The sequence below is a fragment of the Aulostomus chinensis genome, chromosome 22, assembly GCF_037954235.1.
Source record: "Aulostomus chinensis isolate RoL2024-O1b breed Wild chromosome 22, RoL_Achi_v1.0, whole genome shotgun sequence".
Lineage (NCBI taxonomy): Eukaryota > Metazoa > Chordata > Actinopteri > Syngnathiformes > Aulostomidae > Aulostomus > Aulostomus chinensis.
Window position 1 is genome coordinate 6,280,929 of NC_141341.1, and position 19,697 is coordinate 6,300,625.

The 19,697-nt window shown below is 41.3% G+C and overlaps 1 protein-coding gene across 4 annotated transcripts in view; it reads right to left on the bottom strand.

Moving 5' to 3' along the window:
* The window catches only part of triqk (triple QxxK/R motif containing), a 169,989-nt gene that overhangs the window by 44,384 nt on the left and 105,908 nt on the right, over positions 1 to 19,697 (bottom strand). For 3 of the 4 annotated variants that reach the window (XM_086194040.1, XM_086194043.1, XM_086194041.1), the window contains exons 2-3: positions 12,783 to 12,893; positions 365 to 456 (exon numbers count right to left, since the gene is read on the bottom strand). The gene's annotated coding sequence lies outside the window, so the exon portion shown is untranslated. The remainder of the gene's footprint in view (positions 1 to 364; positions 457 to 12,782; positions 12,894 to 19,697) is intronic. The other variant, XM_086194042.1, reaches the window with a different exon arrangement.

Consider the following 19,697-nt stretch of genomic DNA (forward strand, 5'->3'; position numbering starts at 1 on the left):
TCAACATAAAGTAACAAGCACCTGCAGTCGACGCAGCACCAGTCTTTTCTCTGACTGGAGCAGTGCAGCTGTGGAGATAATTTATGTGTTTATGTTATTTACTAGTCCATTACATTTTAATGCGGCTTGCCTAATGTCCGCATTCTGTGTTCAGATGTGGTCCACGTAATGACTGTGATAGATAGAAGACAGTTTAATTATACGAAACCCCCAATTGTCTGCATGTAAGGCGCCATTACAGCTGCCTGGAATCCATACCATCACTGAGCCGGAATGTGGATAATGTGACGTCTTCTAATTTGATAGTGAGTATTACGGCTTTAGAAATGTTGCTTGTGGCTGCACCGACAATGGCAACACTCACCATTCGTAGTTGGAAATTCAAAATAGGAAGCAAGCACAGAGCTCATGATGATGATGGTGGTGGTGACGCATCCACACGCTTGTCATCCTGTCCTGCACACAAGCACAAGGAAGAAATTGTTGGATTATTCTGGTCGTTGTGGACTTTCTTAGTCCCAGTACGATGCCATTCATTACTGCCCTGTCAAAGCGCACACGACTCCCGGCTCAACAGCTAATTGAGATGACATTTCTAACACACACACTCCCACACACTGTCCAAGCTACACATACACACACACACACACGGGGGTATACATTGGTGAACTAAATTTAGCTCTGAAATCCGTGTTTTCAGTAGCTAAATAACCACTTGATCATCTTCAATGATGGAGCTGCTGAGCGATACGACGTGACTCTAATTGAAAGAAGATGAGATGAGTTTGTAAATCATTTAGATAATTAAAATTATAAAATGTCAGCAGCTATTTTGGATAAGCGTTTATGTTCTATTAAACTATTTTTTCAGGGTTAATGCGGAGAAATCTGGGGTCAGACAGTTGTGTTGTGTTCGTTTTTTGGTGAGATAGAAGCAACTGGAAAACATTTCATTTGTTCTTGTCTGAGGGTGCTGAATAATGTTTAGATAAGACACACACACATACACTCTCTCTCTCTCTCTCTCTCTCACACACACACACACACACACACACACGTAGCGTCCTCAAAACCTGGGAGACGCTGCACATGAAAGGTGCTCGACATCAGAGGGAGTCAAATTGGCCTTGGCTGGGAGGATTGGTCCAATCAACCTCCAACCGTATAATTAGTAATTAGATTGGGATTAGAGTCAACGCTGAGTGGAGGAGCATGGCCAATTCAAATCAGCATATGAAATGTGATTAAATTAATAAGAGAAAAAATTGAAATATTAATGTCCTTTTTTCCACCGGGTCTCAGTTTTCCTTTTTTTTTTTTAAACTTTGGTTAATTATTGACTCCCAAAGAGTAAAAGACTAGCGCTTTTTTTTTCTTTTTTTTTAAGTGTTTGTTTCACTATTCATCACAACACATCATTTCACCAGCATGGCACATAATGAAATATATTGTGATGCTGGAGGCTAAAAACTGTTTCCTATCATTAAATAAAGCAAACCTTGTTCTTGGGTTTTATGAAGGCTTCCGTCTACAACAATTCATGAAATACAACAGGTGAGAAAACACCAAATTTGTGTTTTCTCAGTTGTTTTGTTTTGCTCCTCTGGGCCACCGTATCTATCTCATGTTTCATTCTGTTTAGTCTCTTCACAGTCTTGATAAAGTATGACTCTACATGACCGCAACTGCGAAAATTAAAGACAATATTAGACTTCATTAGCATTTAATGAACTGAATCTATTAAGCCTCTCTTGTCCAATTTGCACTGGCTTATATAACATACATCTATCACCCTCCTGCATCTCTCTGGCCTGCTCAAATACCCATCTCAAGCTCAAAATAATCCCTTGCCAGCCAATGATTTGGAGTAGGCAGCAGCCCCCAGGGGTCTGTCTCCCCCTGAGATTGTCTAACTTCTCTGACAGGTTACTGAAAACTCTGTTCACCTTGAATGTTCACTCAGTAGTTTCCTGAAGTTTTCACAGACCGGAGGAGGTCAGAACACATTTTTTGGACTAATGACCATTGGAAACCGAAGTTGGTTCTTGCTGTACAAACACACACAATGATTGAGCTCCTTTCGACTCAAGCCATAGGAACCGCAGATAATTTACAGTCAGCCTCCCTTTTAGTTCTCCATTGTGTCAAAAGAGTGACCATTTGTGTCAAAAGTCTCCTGTGTGATTAGGGCTAAGGCATTAAAAGAATTAATTCTTAACAATATACCTGTCATTGTGATCCGAATTTTTTTAAAAGATTTAATAACCATAATGATCAAAGGGTCCTTATGTGAAGCTGACAACCATTTATTTAGAAAGGACAGGTATTTCTCCATACTTAAGCCTTATTCTAAAATGTGTCCATATTCCTTCATTCAACAGTTCGAGCTTGAAAAGAACAAAAGTGAGCGTACAATGGAGAGCGCTGTATTTGAGACTCTCCAGCTGAGACGCATCTTCAGTCTTCAGGCATTAAAAGGGTTAATAATTGATTCTGTGACTTAAGTTTTTCCGCTACATCTGCATGTAAACCTGCGTGAGATATTCCTGTGTTGGTTTTTCAGCAGGTATGAAAAATTCAGCCCCAACAAGGCTGGTATGTTGTAGAGAAGTTAAATATTGAAGTGATAATGGTGCGCTGCTGTAACATGTGTGTTGTGTTGTGTTGTGTTGTGTTGTGTTGTGTTGTGTTGTGTTGGGCTCGAAAGCTGGCGATAGATTTTTATAAGCAGTCAGATGTGTTTCAGTGAGAACAACAACCATGATTTATTTCTGTTTGGGTATTATTGGCTAAGAGAGAGAGAGAGAGAGCGAGAGAGAGCGAGAGAGAGCGAGAGCAGTCATGAACAAACTTTTGAGTGACTGTTTACCCTCTCTAAGTCCCCTGGCCCTTCCAGCCAGCTCCTGGTCCAGACAGTAATTTGCTGTCGTATCTTGGCTAAAACACACCTGAGCAGCTCCAAACAAATACAAGGAGAAATAAAGCAGTGATGAACTTTGCTGCTGCTGCTGTTGTTCCTTAAAATTGTCTTTGGTGCACTGAAACTGAGTCGGCTGAATTAACGACAATAAAAGAACTGAATTTCTTGACAATAAACACTGTCAATCAGTTTCATAATAGAAACACACAAAGACTTGGGAACAGGTTTAGGTAGTGAAGAGAAGGTAAGTAATATGTCACAGTGGTTCCCAAAAACTCCAAAGTCCAACACGCCTTGAAACATTCTCTACCTCCACAACAGTGCTAGCATCAATAGTGGCTAGGCTAGCACGGCTAACATTAATGCTAGTTACTGGAAGCCTCAGATCGGATCATTTCGACTGTGTTTGCTCTCTCTCAGCAGTTTGCTTGTACTATTTATCAATATTTGAGCAAGGTGGGCAACATATTAGGTGCTAGAGGATCTTATTCTGTCCAACCCAGGAGGAAATGGTCATACACCTACAGCTCCACAATACCCACATCTAATTGGCTGGTACTTGGTGCCTATTGCCGTGTGGAGGAAGATGTCTATTCAGAATTGTGGTTGAGAAAAACATTAAACACCAGCTTCAGCAGATTTTGACATCAGTCACTATCTGCAGGCACCCGTCATGGAGCCGTCAGCCAACTGAAGGAGGCGGGGTACATGACGCACATTTTACCAGCTCATTTTAATATTTTACTATTAGCTGTGTAAGGAGTCGCTGGCGGATCAAGATGTACTGGGATTAATGTGGAGTCATCTACTTCGATTCAGAATCATGTGAATGCTGTTAGTCGATCGTGTATAAATCATAGTGGCACTTCTCGTGTGCAGATCAATCTCAACATGACACACATTTCACTTCCATCAACAACCTAGCGGTGCTCTTGTACCTCTCTCTGTCTCTCTCTCCGTTATATGACAGCCATGAATGCACTGTCAATGACATTCGTAAAGCAGGAGAGCAGAATAACCTTAGGCTTCAAAAGAAAGATGGCAGACAGGGCTGCAATGGCGAAAAGCCTCCAAATCTCCTGGAAACCCCGTCCAGAGACGCTGTGGAGTCACTGTGGGAGAGCGAGCAAGACACCTGCAGCTTCAAGCCTAGTAGGGGAGCATCACAGTAGTCCTCCACACCCCGACTCCTCTCCAGAATCCACCCTCAAAACCTCAGCTGTCCTCATCTGAACAGGGAGGCATGTTGTCCTACTGTCAAAAGGAATAAGAGGCGATTCAAGGAAAGTTCAGGTACTCTTAACTTGGGCCACAGTTTCTTTTGCGTTGACGTTGAAATGACAGGAAGGGACTAAAATGATTTCAGCTTTAACAATGAGGGAAAAGGCTACGACTGCACTATGGTTTTTAAGACAATATGATATTTTTGGAGAGAAATAGCACATTGTCTTTTCAAGCTTCGCTTTCATTTTACGCACTTATTGCGTGTTTTTTGGGGCGTTTACAGCAACTTAAACTGAGCAGTTAGTCAGAATTAATAAATTGCCTCTTTTAAGCCATGAACAAATATTCAGCTGATTTGAACGTGGATGAAGAAATCGAATGTTCGGATGTTCATATTGGTTTGGGGCAAAGCAAACTAGATCAAAGTGACAAAAGAGACTAAAGTGTTGAAAAGTATGGTTGTTAGAAATACTTTCGAGTATTAGTTCCTCCCAACACGACACCTCTGTAAGGTCTGACTGTGTACCCTGTACTGTAAGAATACTGGTTAAAAAAAAAAAACACTTCTTGGATATTCCCATAGTGTGACTCCCCCTACTTTCAATTTTCCCTTCTTTTACTATTGTTATTCTCAAACTATTGTTTGAGAATAAACACGCTGCATATTTTAGAGTAAATAAGCAGCATATTGCTTTTGATTACCGTGGTATTCAACAGAAACTGTCGTGAATATACTTGCTGATTTTTGATAATCCAAATAAAACATTTTTAACATGAAATTCTTGAGGCTCTAATCAGAACACCAGAAGACACATGTCATATTCATTTAAAGAGATAAAAGCTTTTATGTCAGCCTATTGTACACCGTATTTAAAGGGAGAGATTCTTGGCAGAAGCAGTACTTCATGTTTTATTCATGAAGATGCTTGTACTACAGAGGGAGGGGTAGAAAAACACACACGCCGCTTGCGGGACGCAATCACTCAGTGCATTAAAATGTATGATTCAAGGGAGTTAGTGAGACAGCTATCTATGTGAAGAAAAAAGAGGAATAAATATTGAAACATCTTTATGAAATATTAACGCCAACACAAACAATGAAAGTAACTAAGGGATTTAGGAGTGGCCAAAAAGCCCGCAGGGGATACAATTTCAAAGGCTGCAAAGCTGTATACTGTCTTTTAGTCGTTTTTCACTGAGGGGGAATTGAAGCAATTTTCTGAAGCATCTGAGATGAACTGCTTCACAGCATGAGAAAATAAATATTTCGTTGAGATCACAGGTTTCCCTTCGGAGACGCGCATGTTTTTAATGCATCACTTGGAGACAGAGGGGCAGGGGAAGAGCTGCGTTTTAAATGTGATGAGATGTTTGATTCACGGTGGGTGTATTTCTGATGCAATATAATAAGAGAGAGCAGAGGATTTCTCTCAGACGGACGGGTTCGTCATCGATGTATTCGTAGTCCAACTAGCGTCCATCTGTTCCTTTGATTTGCTCGTACTGCTCGAGGTGGCAGTTGGACTGAAAACTGGGCATCTCCTTCCCATTGCTTTGTGACATGTAAATGGTTACGTAGCATTTCTACTCAAACCTGCACAAAAATACGTATTGTGCAGCAGCTCTGTGCTGAATGCATGTGGTTCATGAGTTTTAGTAGAAATTGTGGATGAAAACTGGTCCAAAAAATGTTTGCAAATTAAACTTCCTGTGTAATGTGGGACTGAAGCTAATATGCATGCGTGCAAGACAAAAAGTAAATCAAAATTCAGCTGCCCAAAAACAAAAACCTCCACGTGTGCCTCCACGACTTGTGCCTGTCATAGTGACCTTGACCTTTGACCTTCAAAATCTTTTCAGTTCATCCATTCATGCATAATTGGCAGAAATTCCCTCAAGCCTTTCCTAAGATATCACAATAACAAGAACCCGTTGCACAGGCAACCCAAAACCATCCTGCCTCTGGCTCATGGCTGTTGCCAAAATTAACACGAGTTTGAGCAAACTGCGAGTAACTTCTGTCCAAGGTCACGTTTATCCAGTGGCTCCCATTTGTTTTAGCTCTGCTGTCTGCCTCAAAAAAAAAAAAAAAAGATATTGGCAAAAAAAAAAAAAAAAATTATATATATATATATATATATATATATATGAAATACTATAAGAAAAAGGGCACGACAAGTGTAACCTCCACATGCAGCTTCTCACTGCAGGAGCAAGAAGAGCCAGACGATGCCAGAATGCTGATTGATAAACTTTTGAACTCTCCAATGTTCCTGGAGTTGAGCTATAAACTGTGATTGTACAGAGAAACTTTTGGAAAAAGGCGATGGAGATACAAAGAGACCAATCTGACACGCCGCATGAGTCTCCGCATCCATCTCTCTCTCTCTATATGTTTGTCAGAATATGCCAACCAATGTTTTATACAATTAGATTCATCAGGAATGACTTTTCCTCTTTGAGGGAGCTCTCAGACTAGCAGCAGCTGTGTGCGTGTACTGAGTGTTTAGTAATAGCAAGAAGGATGAATGTGATTGAGCATTACTGCTGATGAATGAGCGAGTGATTGTGACGCATTAATGACGTGATGTTAATCAGCTAATGCAAACTCAACATTGGAGTTCTGCCTGAATTATTGCCGAGTTCTTCTCCTGTGGCCGACATCAACACACGCCATACTTAAACCTGACTGGACGAAGACACAAATGATACAAAAACAGTATTTGCAACAGTATTACTGTCAAATTTGTCTTATGATTAGACAAAAGAAACTCACTTGAAGTGAGTAACGTGAAATGTGTTTTTCCATCGTTGCTGCATTTACTTATTTTTTACTGAACCTTCTCCTTTTCATTCCTGTTTCCCTCATACCCTCTCTTTCCGTCTTTTTCTTTTCAGATCAGACCTTTAATTAACCCCCCCAACACACACACACACACACACACACACACAAAACAAATCTCACCATGTTGCAGAGCAGCTACAACAGCACAGGGGAGGAGAAGTGGAAATCTATTCTTCCAGATCTAAAGTTTTGCTGATACACCGATGCCGATGTCAATACACTCACAAAACCCTCAACAAGCCTCGTTTTTCAGGGAAAAAATGTCTTCGTCACCTCAAAAAACTTGTTTGTGACCGTTTGAGGCGCAAGGCAAAATTTCTCAAAATTGTCACCAGTGTTATCCCTCCCTTTGTAAAATAGTAATTGTCAGGATTTACTAAAGTGCCAAAATTCAAATTAACCCTGGAAAGGTGTGAACGCAGGTACTCCTGTGTCTCACCTGAGAGAATATGAAGTGAACACACCCGATTTTGGAGCATCACAGTAAATGATGATCCACGAGAGATGACAAGATCGTTCATTCAATCTGGAGTTGCAAAACAACAAGCAGCACCAGCCCGCTGCAACCGCAGTAAACACATGAGGTAATCAGATGACATCATAGTGACCAAACCACGTATAGAGGAAGACAGCGACGTAAATGAATCTATGAAACATCAGTGTAATACAGGGCATCCTTGTTCATTTCTTGTTTCCGACCATGGATCCACATTATTATTCTTTTAAACTAGACTGTCCCTGAATCCTGAAACCACATGGATGTTATTGTAACCATGACAACAAGGCTCCTGACCTTAAGAAGAAATTTTTACCACAGCCATGATCTTTCCTTATAAACCGAACCAAGTCTTTCTTTCTTCTTTTTTTTGTGCTTGAATTTATACTAAGTTTAACCGCAGAGTTATAATTTTCAACAGATGATGTCATCCTGCTGGCAGGAGCCGATAGACGTGTATTGTTCCCATTGCGTGAAGGCCAAAGACAGATTTTGTCATGTATTTGTTTGACTTTTTAGAAATGGAAAAGCTTGATTTGATGACAAATGACAGTGAGGTAAAGAATTGAAACTTTCCTGCAGCTTTAAATTCAATTGGAGTTCTGACAGCATCCATCATTTTAATTGGATCAAGCTTAAATAAATGAGAGCATGCTGTCTTAAATAGGAACACAGTGTTCGTTTGGTAGCCGGATGTCCTCCTTCCCTATGTTCCTTTCGCTCAGACATTAGAATAAATTACAAGACAATTAAGTTCACATATTGTTTTATCACTCAAAAAGTAAAGGTGCAGATTAACTAACTCAGGTCACACCTCCTCCTCCTCCACCTATCTCCTCCTTCCTGCTGCCACTGTAGGATATCAGAATCTCTACCAATCTACGCTGCCCAACTCCCCCTTCTCCTCCTCTGTGCCATTTGAGTACCAGGCCCCCAGGTGGTAGCCTGAGGGACGGGAAGAAACATGCGTAGGCGTCCACAGCTGCATGCCGCGTCTGCTTCCCCTGCCTGTAGACATACTGCCATTCATCGCCTCATTACCATAAAGGAGAGGAGCTGAGGAAGGGTGACGGTAGGCTGCGCATGCTGCTATCAGCTCCCCATTATCACATTTATGTTTTTGCATGCTTCCATCATCCCGTAACAGAAGTTACCACAGGCGCACAAGTGAAAGTGGAGAAGACTTTCATGCAGACGGTGTCAGTCCTGAACTTGAATCGACTTCTGAGGCTAGAGCCGCTCTAGAAATGAATAACATTGACTGTGCTCACACCTCCCATTCACGCAGCTCAGCCATTTTCAAAGCCTGGCAAACATGTACCTTGAAGACTTGGGATCAGTTTGAAACCTCCAGGGTTGCACAGAAGGGGAAATTAAGTCACCGTTCAACAAGTCAGTGATGCCACAACCATGTTTCTGAGTCCAGACTTCATTCCGCACACAGACCAAAGAAGAGGATCATCGTTGTCAAGCTGACACCACAGTGCCGAACAGAAATACACACTTCCTGTTTTTTTAAGGGTATCACTTCTTCATGTACATAGATATTGTGCTGTATCATCGCTGATTATTACAGAATCACTGTCTCATGGCACCATGTGCATGATTCCTAAGTGACGTACTTCTGCTTTACACTAATATCCTGACACCTCAGTGAGTGTTCATTTGGATTGTACTGGACAAACACAATCAACATCATTCACTTTTATATTTCATTATGATTCATAACCTTTAATGTATTCTCAAAGTTTACTGCCAGCCTTACAGCGAGCATTGATTTTGGTGGTGTTGCTTGTACAACCTGTAATAGCCTAAAGGCAGATTGTCATTAAACAACTCCGCCATTACTGGACCGTCGTACTTATCTTGGCAGGTCATTTGAGCTTGTGTGTGTGTGTGTGTGTGTGTGTGTGTGTGTGTGTGTGTGTGTGTGTGTGTGTGTGTGTGTGTGTGTGTGTGTGCTCGTGGACATGAAAAGTTCCAGAAGAAGAAAATGGAAAAAAATAACAACCGTATCTCAATTATAGGTTGTCAGAATACAAAAGAAGACGTGCGCGAGATATGAAATGATTCAGTTAATCAGAGGCGGTTTAATTACACCGCGGGATCACAGATTCAAAGCATATTCGTTAAGCAAATAATGTAACGAGATGGATTTTCATACAGTGGCATCTCCTGTGTTTCAGCGCTATTTAAAGTTTGGCTGTAAATTAAGCATAAATGCATTATTCATGACACCACTTCTCCTCTCGCCCAGGGGTTTTTATGCAAAGTGGAGATCTCTCTACCCCTCACTCTCTTTCTCTATTTATCTCTCCGTGGCAACCGTCTGCTGTACATTATCTCCCTAATGGTCTATGTCAATGAGTCACTCTCACGCTCGGCTGTGACAAACCCACAAGATTGTATAGGTTGTTCAGACAAAGTTCGCAGCAATTTAGTTGTCTCTTCAGAATACAAGGAAGTCATATGTAATACATTTTTGGTCAAAACGCTTCTTTGATTTAAATGTCAGACATCTCTCAGCATTCCTTTATTGAAATAGCACTGGATACACTTCTGCCTGCAGAGATGTGGCATTTTCTATTCAGCGAGAGAGGCAGTGTAACAAAGAAATGTCATAGATTTACAACAGTCTCTACTCTAATTTCCCCGCAAACTAAAGCAAGCTGTAAAAACCAATTTACCCCTGGACTCCTGGTTTTGTGCAGTCAAGTCCAACCAAGTGAGATAAACACAGAAATGAAAGACAAGGTACAGAGAGAAAGGTAGCGACATAAGGAAAACAACAACCGTTTTCTCCATGCGCACTGAAGAAACGAGGGTAGTAAATGTGGAGCGGTAGAACGGTGCACCTCTGAGTGGAGGAGGGGTGGATTATGGACAGAACACGGCTGCTGCTTACCAGAGTCTACCAACACTGAAAGGAGGGGAAAAGTGTTGACAGCAATTTCACCGCGGGGTAGGAGCACACACAGAGCGCCCCAGGTGACCCGGCCCATACACAGGGTCTGATTGCACTAAATTGTGGTGCTGTTTTTAGTACACAAACAAACCTTACTGTGTGTGTTTGTGTGTGTGTGTGTCTGCCATTCAGAGAGTGGGTAAGTGAGGACAAAGTCTGTTGGTGAATATTACAGTTTTGATGCAAGTTATTCAATAACCTCTCTCTGTGTTTAGCTTTCTTGCCAGCCCATTGTTGAAATCTCAAACTTTAAAAATCTCAACTAAAGTAAGAGAAAATGCATAATTCATTTGAATGTAATTACAGTAAAATCACATACGTAATCTTACCGCTCTGGTTTGTTAACGAACGAGCCATTAGGGGAACAAAATGCACTCCCCTAACTTGCGTTTCACAATCACACTATGCATTTTTATAAGTCGGAGCCTTTTATCAAGAACTCTAAACATTTAAAAGTTATTACAGGGGGAAAAAAATGATGAAGCATGGCCGTTCTAATAGGCTGCGACATCTCATCTGAGATTCCCACTTCGTCTAACAGTGCTCTTATTTTCCACAGAGCAAAGTATTTTCCTCCTATCTCATCCATCTCGTTTATGCAAATGAGTGTCTTAATTTGGCTGGGGGCAGAGTCATGTGGTAGATTGGACAATCTTGTTTACCTTAATGGGGAATGTTTTCAGCCCTGTTAACCAATATAGAAGCTCATTTAGTCATGCTGGAAGCAGGACAGAGGAGGCTAATAGAACATGAATCTGACCACAGTGGAAGAAAGCATCTTGTGTTTGGAAATGGAAACACTAGACTGACGCTGCATGCTGATAAAATGCAAATATATATATTACAGTCAATGGAGTTACTGTTCCGTATCTTCATCTGCAAGCGGGCCGTGTGTTTTCAAGCAATTCATGCATGATTTGTTTACTTGCAGACACAGACCGAATGAGAGCAAATGTAGAATTTATTTAAAAATGTCACAAATATTTGATTAGTATTTTATTAATTTCATGACTATTGTAAGCAATTCATATATTGATGCCATACTTTATTTTTTTCATTTTGAACATTTTTGTATGAATGAATGATTCACATTTATAGAAAAATACCATTACAATTATATGGTACGTATGAAGTTCCTTTCGTTTGTTTTTTTGTTGTTGTTTTTTTTTTTTAATAATTTGAATATGTTTGTGAGCTTTAAATTTTTAGCTTTATGTAAAGGATTTGTGAACAACATCACAATAAGCTGGACCAAATAAACAACAGAAATCAAAAGCAGAGTTGCAGTAACACAGTTCATAAAGTTAAAGTTCCTGGAGCTCATTGAATCTTTTATGTGTCACTACTTCCGTGCAACGTAGCATGTAAAGTGCATCCACTGTGCAAATAACCAAGGAGATGTGAACAGTGATGGTGAAATGGAGTGAGGTAGAACATTTACAGCCGCCACTCAAACTTCAGCGATAGCTGTGTGCAGCCGGAGGACACGGTAGAACAATCATAGAAATTATAATGTGCCACAAGTAATTATCGCACGTGGTCAGTGAAGCTCTATTTTTTTTTCTATTTCTGTGACAACACAAGCTGAATGTTACTTGTTTTTGTCCTCTTGCTGAGAAGACACGCTCTAACAGTACGTTGCAAAAATAGAAACGCAAATACACGTGTGTGCATTGATCACGCATGTACATGTAAATGTACATAAAAAACACACACACATGCTCACATGTGGTGTAGTTTATAAATGTGGGGGCATTGTTTTGACTGGTAAAGTGAGTACGGTAAATCCCCCTGTGAGTGTTGGTGTGGATCATGAGAATCATGAAATTTAAAACCTGCTTGAGTTGAAATAATGAACAAATGAATCAGATAGAAAGCCGGTGGCCACAGACGGCGTGTGGGAGAAGGAATCGACCAGCTATATTCTGCTTTCTTGACAACCAGCTTATTTTCTTGAGGTTGCAGTAACTCCACTGCATAGTCAGTTTTACATAAAGATGAATATTTCATTATTATCAGAAACAAATATCCCTTAAAGTGTGTTGAAAGGAGAAATTTAACATGTACATATATAGCAAATTACATAAGGTGGACATAGAGTATGTTGTATGAATATTACAGCTCCCTGGTGTGGTGGCCATTATTGGACAGTACACTGGGCCATCTATCAGTATAAACAAAAGATGCAGCTTTAAAAAACAAGGCCAAAACATCACAAACTCCACAAAGAGCACCGCAAGCTGAAGGTGAACTCCAATATGAAACTACATCAAAATAATTCAAATACCCACGGGCGATTATTATCTCTGCTTATGGATGTTCAGCTCCTAACCTTTAACACCGCCGCCACCCGCCGTCTCCCTTTGTACTTCTCTCCTCAGTGCAACAGTTTCCTCCATCAGTGGAGCTGGAAAGCAGTCACACCAGCACGCTCCACTGGGCCCTGTGAAAGGATGGCAGGTTAGTGGGAAAGGCAGCCTGAGGGACTCTGTGTGTGTGTGTGTGTGTGTGTGTGTGTGTGTGTGTGTGTGTGTGTGTGTGTAGGTAAGTGGACACCCAGGTTATCGCCTAGTAGCGACGCCAGTGACAGTGCATCATTACCTTTGCACTTTGATGGGTGTGACATTCACTGTGGTTATTCACCCATTCAGACACACACATGCGCGCACACACACACACACACACACACACACACACACACACACACAGAGTAGTCAACGTTATTTGATTTCACAAAGACAGATATTCACTCTGGCAACTCCGAAAATATGCTGGATTTCTCACACTGAGCAGAAGGAGCAACTGTAAATTCAAATCAATTTATTTCAAACTAGCTTCACTGTTGGAAAGAAAAGCTGGAGTTTTCTGGTAGCCTTCCACACACAAGACGAACTCCATTCAACAGATTGAATAGTAATACGAATTTAGACTTAGATGCAAGAAGAAAAGGAGCTGCTACGTCTTCTTCTTATTATTAGCACATCATACTTTTGTAGCATTTTGTCACGCTGACAAGTCAACAAAAATCATAATTGATAACCTCAACCTCCACCTCCTGATGGTGAATCTGCCAGCACTTGTGGACATGGACAGTAGCTACAACACAGATTTAAGAAGTTCAGATTAGCTGCTTCTGAGAGGCCTGGTCAGAGAAGCACTTCTATTTCCATAAACAAACATAACTCTCATTTGAAATGTTTTTGTGGCTTGAAAGATCATAAACCCTCTGAATCAATAACATTCAGCTTTGATATTGAAATCATGGTGAAACTCAGCGGTACTCTATGGTTGTGGAATTGATCAAAATCACATTATTTAACCTGCATGATGGATGAAACAGAATAACAGAAATTGTTATGCACAGGTTGTTTTTTTTTTTAAATCATATATCTAAGAGTCACCAATGTTAGATTATTCAGTTGAGGCTTGGGCCTCTGTAAGACTGATTATTGTGTTGCCATTTCAGAATAGTTATTTGCTTTTTTCTCTCTCAGACTTCCTCTCTCTCTCTTTTGCTCTCTCTCGCTCTCTCACACACACACACACACACACACACACTCTCACACACAAAAAACACCTCTTCTATCCCGCTGAACTACTCAGTAAGTCATATTCTGACATCGTGCTGTGTGTCATTTCAGTGGCCTGAATCCAATGTTGAACTCTTCTTCTTTGATATGCAAAGAAAAATACTTTAGGCATCACTTGACAGAATGAGCAGCAGTATGAGACCAAGGTGTCATCTAGTCTTATCCCCTCCCCACACACACACACACACACACACACACACTCTTTCTATTCTATACTCCTGATACTACACATATTTCATATTTCTGTTATTCCTCCAGTGGATATGAGCCACGATACATCATTTGAACTTTTCAAGATTTCAGCATTCCTTTCGACTCACTATATTCCATTGCATTAAATAAGTGAATACGACAAAGTCATTGAGAACATTTGATGGTTTGTGTTCTAATGACATTGGCGGTATTTGACCATGCATTGCCGACCGGTTACTGGCCAGATCCCATTAGTCGATTTTATCTATTCACACCAGCTCTTTTTTGGATTCTCAGCACATCGTTGTGTTGCCTCAGCCCACGCACGTCTTCATAGCCTTGCAGTGTCTCTGTGTGCATTGGAGCCATCTGTCGGGTAAACGTGTTGTCAGAAACATTGAAAGTGAGATGGCAGCGAAGAGATGCTCGCCCCGAGGCTCTTCCTCTGTCATCACCGAATCCCGCTGCGCAGACTATGAGCATTAACTTCCCAAAGCACTCCGGGTAATCACTTGCCACCTCGCTGTAGCCAAAACATTTTCTCATGCACAGAGTTGGCACGTGCCAGCAGAAATTGACAGTGAATGAACACTTTATTGAATAATGTTTTATATAAACATCAAGTGTTGAAAATCAGGGGGAAATGAAATAGGGCTTCATTTGAGAAGGGATCAGCATGGCGGATCTTTTGTGGGTGCTAATGAATGCATATCATGAAAGCGTACCAAGCCGCCGCAGGCATCAGTAGATGATCCAATGCTCAGGTGAACGTATGGACGCCCTAATCCACTTGAACGCTTTCTCCTCTGCTGCACCTCCTGATATAAAGACCTGCAGCATAGAAACATCTGCTACCATGCAAAAAAACAGACAGGCTGATATATGAGGAAGCAGACAGGCAGCTGTTGAGGGGATAAACAGGTAGACAGACAGGTGGAAAGACAGACAAACAGAGAGCCGAGCAAACAGTTGAATGCGCGCGCACAAACACACACACACACACACACACACACCGAATCTACACAAAAGCATGCATCCAATCCTCCAGCATCGCAGGCCAATTTATTTTCTTGGAACTCCATCTGGACATAAGACAAATAGAGTCATCTGCCAACCAGCAAGGTGACTTTAATTTGTTTGCCTGCATGGCTATTATATTCACTTTCTCTCCAGGTTAAAACACAATTACTTCTTAGCAAACATCGCCGGACGAAATCAGCCACAACACCACAGTCCTGCCAGCTGTTGCTTGCCTGCAATAGGATGTGAGCATGACTGCAAAATTTAGAAATCTAACAGAGAACTTTCTATCCCCTCATTTATATATAAATATATATCTTTATATTAATGTGGGCATAAAAACATTTTAAACACTGTATTTACATATGGCATAAAAAAATACACACACATATGTGTACACTCACACTGTGGAGGTGCAAAGAAAGAGTGTCAACACAGATTTGATGCTTGCAGTCAGCAGGAAAAAAAGAGCATTTTCTCGACTATAAGATCCCATACATATGGTAAGTGTTTCCAGCCGAACTCAGCTGGATGCCCAATCACCTGAAAGTGTCTTGGCTTGATTCTGTAGGGAAAAAAAGAAGAAGAAGAAAAAAGAACTGTGAACTTTTGCGAGAACTCTTGATAAGAGCGACAAGGACAGACTTTCCATATCTACGGGAAAAATGTTTCATCTTCCTTCGCCTGTCACCGTTTTGATTTTGTGCTTTTCGTCTGAAGACTGTGATTTTCGCCTCTCTCTAACATATTCCCATACGGAAAAGAAATAGAAAAAAAAAACCTTCCCAACATCTCTGGTAGTTGCTGTTTTGTATGTACTGCCTGTCCGATACGACTTGTATGTCTTGATTATGAGGAAGTATGTGTTCTGTATGTTAATACGGGTATGAAGGGTGAGAGGTCAAAGGCAGGGGAGAGAAGCAAAGACCCCAGTAGAGTCCAGTGACATCAAGTAAGATAAGTGGAGACAGAGGAAGCAAGACAAGACTGAAACAGCTTAAATTGGCTGATGTTGACTGATGTTAATTTAACAGGTCTTCAGCTGATGTGGGCTGACTTGGATCTGGCCATCTTCACTTAACATAGCGCAGAGTTGCAAGCTGACGTTGACTACATGACCTGGACAGCTCGAACTGAGGCGAGGCTCTGTTGGTTGTTGATAATCTATCAGTTTCAGTTTTGGAGGTTAATTTGAGTCCAACCAGATTTCTATTCTCAAACAACTGTAAGATTTGCTCCAAGTCCAGTCCACCATCTTGGATCTCAGAATACGTCTCGGGCTTGATAGAGTTGTATTTGCTGGACATTTTTTCGTGTGTCTTCCCTACGTCGTCTGGCCGAGTTTGGAAATGGGGAAAACTCGCCAGCACCTGTGTCTCATTTCCTTTTTATTAACCACTCTTTTGTTTTCCCCGAGGGAAGTCTCGAGGAGCCACATCTCTAGTCCGCCCACCTGGATTGCAGCCCAGTCTTCCCCTGCCTGGTGTGTCAGCACTTCCCACCAATCGGAGCTCGTCAGCCACTCGCGCCAGATGTTTTTAAACACTGCTTGGAGTCCCCAGCGGCGGCGACTGTATAAGTAGTGCCAACTGTCCACCCCACCGTGCACTCGCTAGTTTAGACATTTGTCACTGATTGAAGTAGTCTTCATAAGAGGAGACCCTGGGAACGTCAAGGCACTAGCTTTAGTTGTTTTTCACGTAGGTCTTTTGTTTGTTTAGACACACTAGTTTACTGGGTGACGGTCACCATGGTTTCTTTTTTGGCAAGGAGAGGTAGAGCAGGGGGGTAAGATTGTGTTTTTTGTTTCTTTTTTAATTTTATTACTGGTGATTGTGTTGCATGGAGACAAAAAAGCAGAAGGGGGGATTTGAACGGTAGGTGCCTCGTTGTGTTTTAGTTTTATTCTTTTTTAGATTTGTCGTCACCCTCAGCCTCTCTCAGTGGGACTCCCTGTTGAGCAGTAGCTCCTCTTGGCTGGTTTTTTACCGCCAGTTTTTTTTTTTTTTGGTCTCCTCCTTAACTGAGTGTTTTCTCCAGCCCTGGTAGCCCGTTTTTTTGTTGTTGTTGTTGTCACTAATGAACTCCAGTTTTCTTTTCCAATACCTTGGTTGTGACTTGGTCTGTGTTGCTTCCCTTGCCCCTGGACACTCTTGGGTCGTAACAATAGAGACCTTGCAAGATTTCTCCACTGGTCAGCCATGGTTTTAATGCCATGCAGTTTCAGTGCGTTCCAAAGTGTACCAAGGATCAATCTGGTTGGACTCTAATTACAGATAAACAAATAAACATGTAGTCAAAAGTATCTGAATCTTTTCCAAATCAATTTTAGAGCTGAAAACCAAACACACTGATGGTGATAGCAGAACTGTAAAGCTAATCTCTTCATTAAATTTACAGTATTGTCTTCATGCCAAGAATCAAGCCCAAAACACCAGAGATGTCTTATTAGGTTTTGTTTTTTCATTTGGCACAGAATGAAAGCGTTTTAGAACAACTGTCAGCTCCACCACTTCCAGCACCTTCAAAATGTCTCCTTTCTCATCCCAAAATTACACCTTGTTCTTTTGGTGCTGCCCCATGAAGAAATGGAATAATACAGTACGCAAACCATGCCTGCCTTAATTAGCAGCAGGCGACCTCACAATGAATGAGGAATACAATTAATCAGCGTGTGTGTGTGTGTGTGTGTGTGTGTGCGCGCCTGCATGTGTGTGTTTAGGGGGTTGCAGATGAACACATATGCAAGCTTTTTAATGGCCCTCTCTTTGTTTTGCAGCGGCTAATCTTCAGCCTTGTGTTTTTATTCGACAACATTGTTCTGGGAAATCGGTTATTTGCATGCTTACAGTTTTGCTGAAACGGAGGCGATTTGGGTTTATTTTAAACTCCTAACAATAGATAATGCATTATAGGAGAGGTCTGTTATTTCTAATCACATTTTCATCCCTCGCTAGGTAATGTGTGAGATAAGGCGGCGATTTGTTTTCACAGAGAATTTCAGCTCAGTTCAATAGGAGCGTCCACGCTTGGACTCTTTCCAGATGCAAATCACTTAGTAATGATGTGGGTCTATTGATAGATTAGATACAGTCCTGCCAGCCGCAATTTATTAAACATGATTAAACATCTTGGCAGAGATTCCAGCTCTGCTAACCAAACCTGGAATGAAAAGCCAAACTTAGAATCAATTAAGTCATCAGTTTGATTGTGTGTCTGTTTATTAAAGTTCTTTAATTAAAGGTCTTTGTTCATTTATATTCAATTCCAGAGTAATCGCCATATTACATAGTTGAATTTCTTCATCAAACCCTTTTTTGTCTGATCGGGGAATCGTTAAGGATTAATAGGCAAAGATCAATAAATCACACACCACTTAATTTCTCTCCATCATATGAAATTAATTCAGATTTTGAAGAATGCCAAAACTACTTAAGTGTGGCAGTGACAAAGTGCCTTCCATAACAAAGAGAGCCTTGCGGGTGAAGCTTGGCGGTCTAACGTGTACCACAACCACGTTGACCCCATCGGTCATCAGCACATCAGAGCAGCGACAGACAGCGGAGGAAAGGCGGGACCTCATCTCACCTCTCAAAGAGCTTCGTGACCCCGTAGCTCTCAGCTGCATTCACGCAGCCTGACACCAAGTTCAAAGTAATTTCTTCTTTGTGTGTGTGTGTGTGTGTGTGTGTGAGTGTGTGTGTGTGTGCGTGTGTGTAGGTGGGAGAGAAAGTCAAACAGAGAGTTTGCTCAGTGTGTTTTTGTGTGTTCTTCCATGTACAGTAGCTTTGAGCATGCTTGTATATGTCTATACTTGAACAGCAATACGTGCGTTTCATTCCAGCTTTTTTGTCAAAATAGCTCAAAACGTCTCTGGTGGGACGAAATTAAAAATATTCCCTTCTTGTCTCTTTATATAAAGAGACACAGTTGCATGTACAGTATCTATATACGTCTAAAAGTTTAGCGTCAGGCATGGTTCTTTTTTTCTCATCAACTCGGAGCGTTAGATCTTTTAGGGAGAAAAAAGCAACCATGACAACTGCGTCTCACAAAAGAAACTATAAATAGACTAATTTGCATAGTGTGATAAGAACATAAGTTCTCTTTGATTTTTGTATTGTTTCTTCTTTTAAATCCACCTTATCAACAGCGAGCGCGCACGCTGTATTTACAGGATGATACGAGGAGCGAGCCAAAGAGACAGAGAGACGAGCAGATGTAGCTTGATGCACCTCAGAGGAGTCGTCTTAACCCCCATTCTCTCCCCTCCATTTATTTCAGCACAAAAGCATTCTCTGCTGTCTACCAGACTCATTTAACACATGAGTGGCAGCGAGCTCGCAAGGGAGGGAGGGGGGGAGGGAAGGACGGGAGGGGGGGTGAAGGTTCATAAAATTGATGTACCTCAACATCAGCTGACCTTTGTCAGACAGTTCAGACTG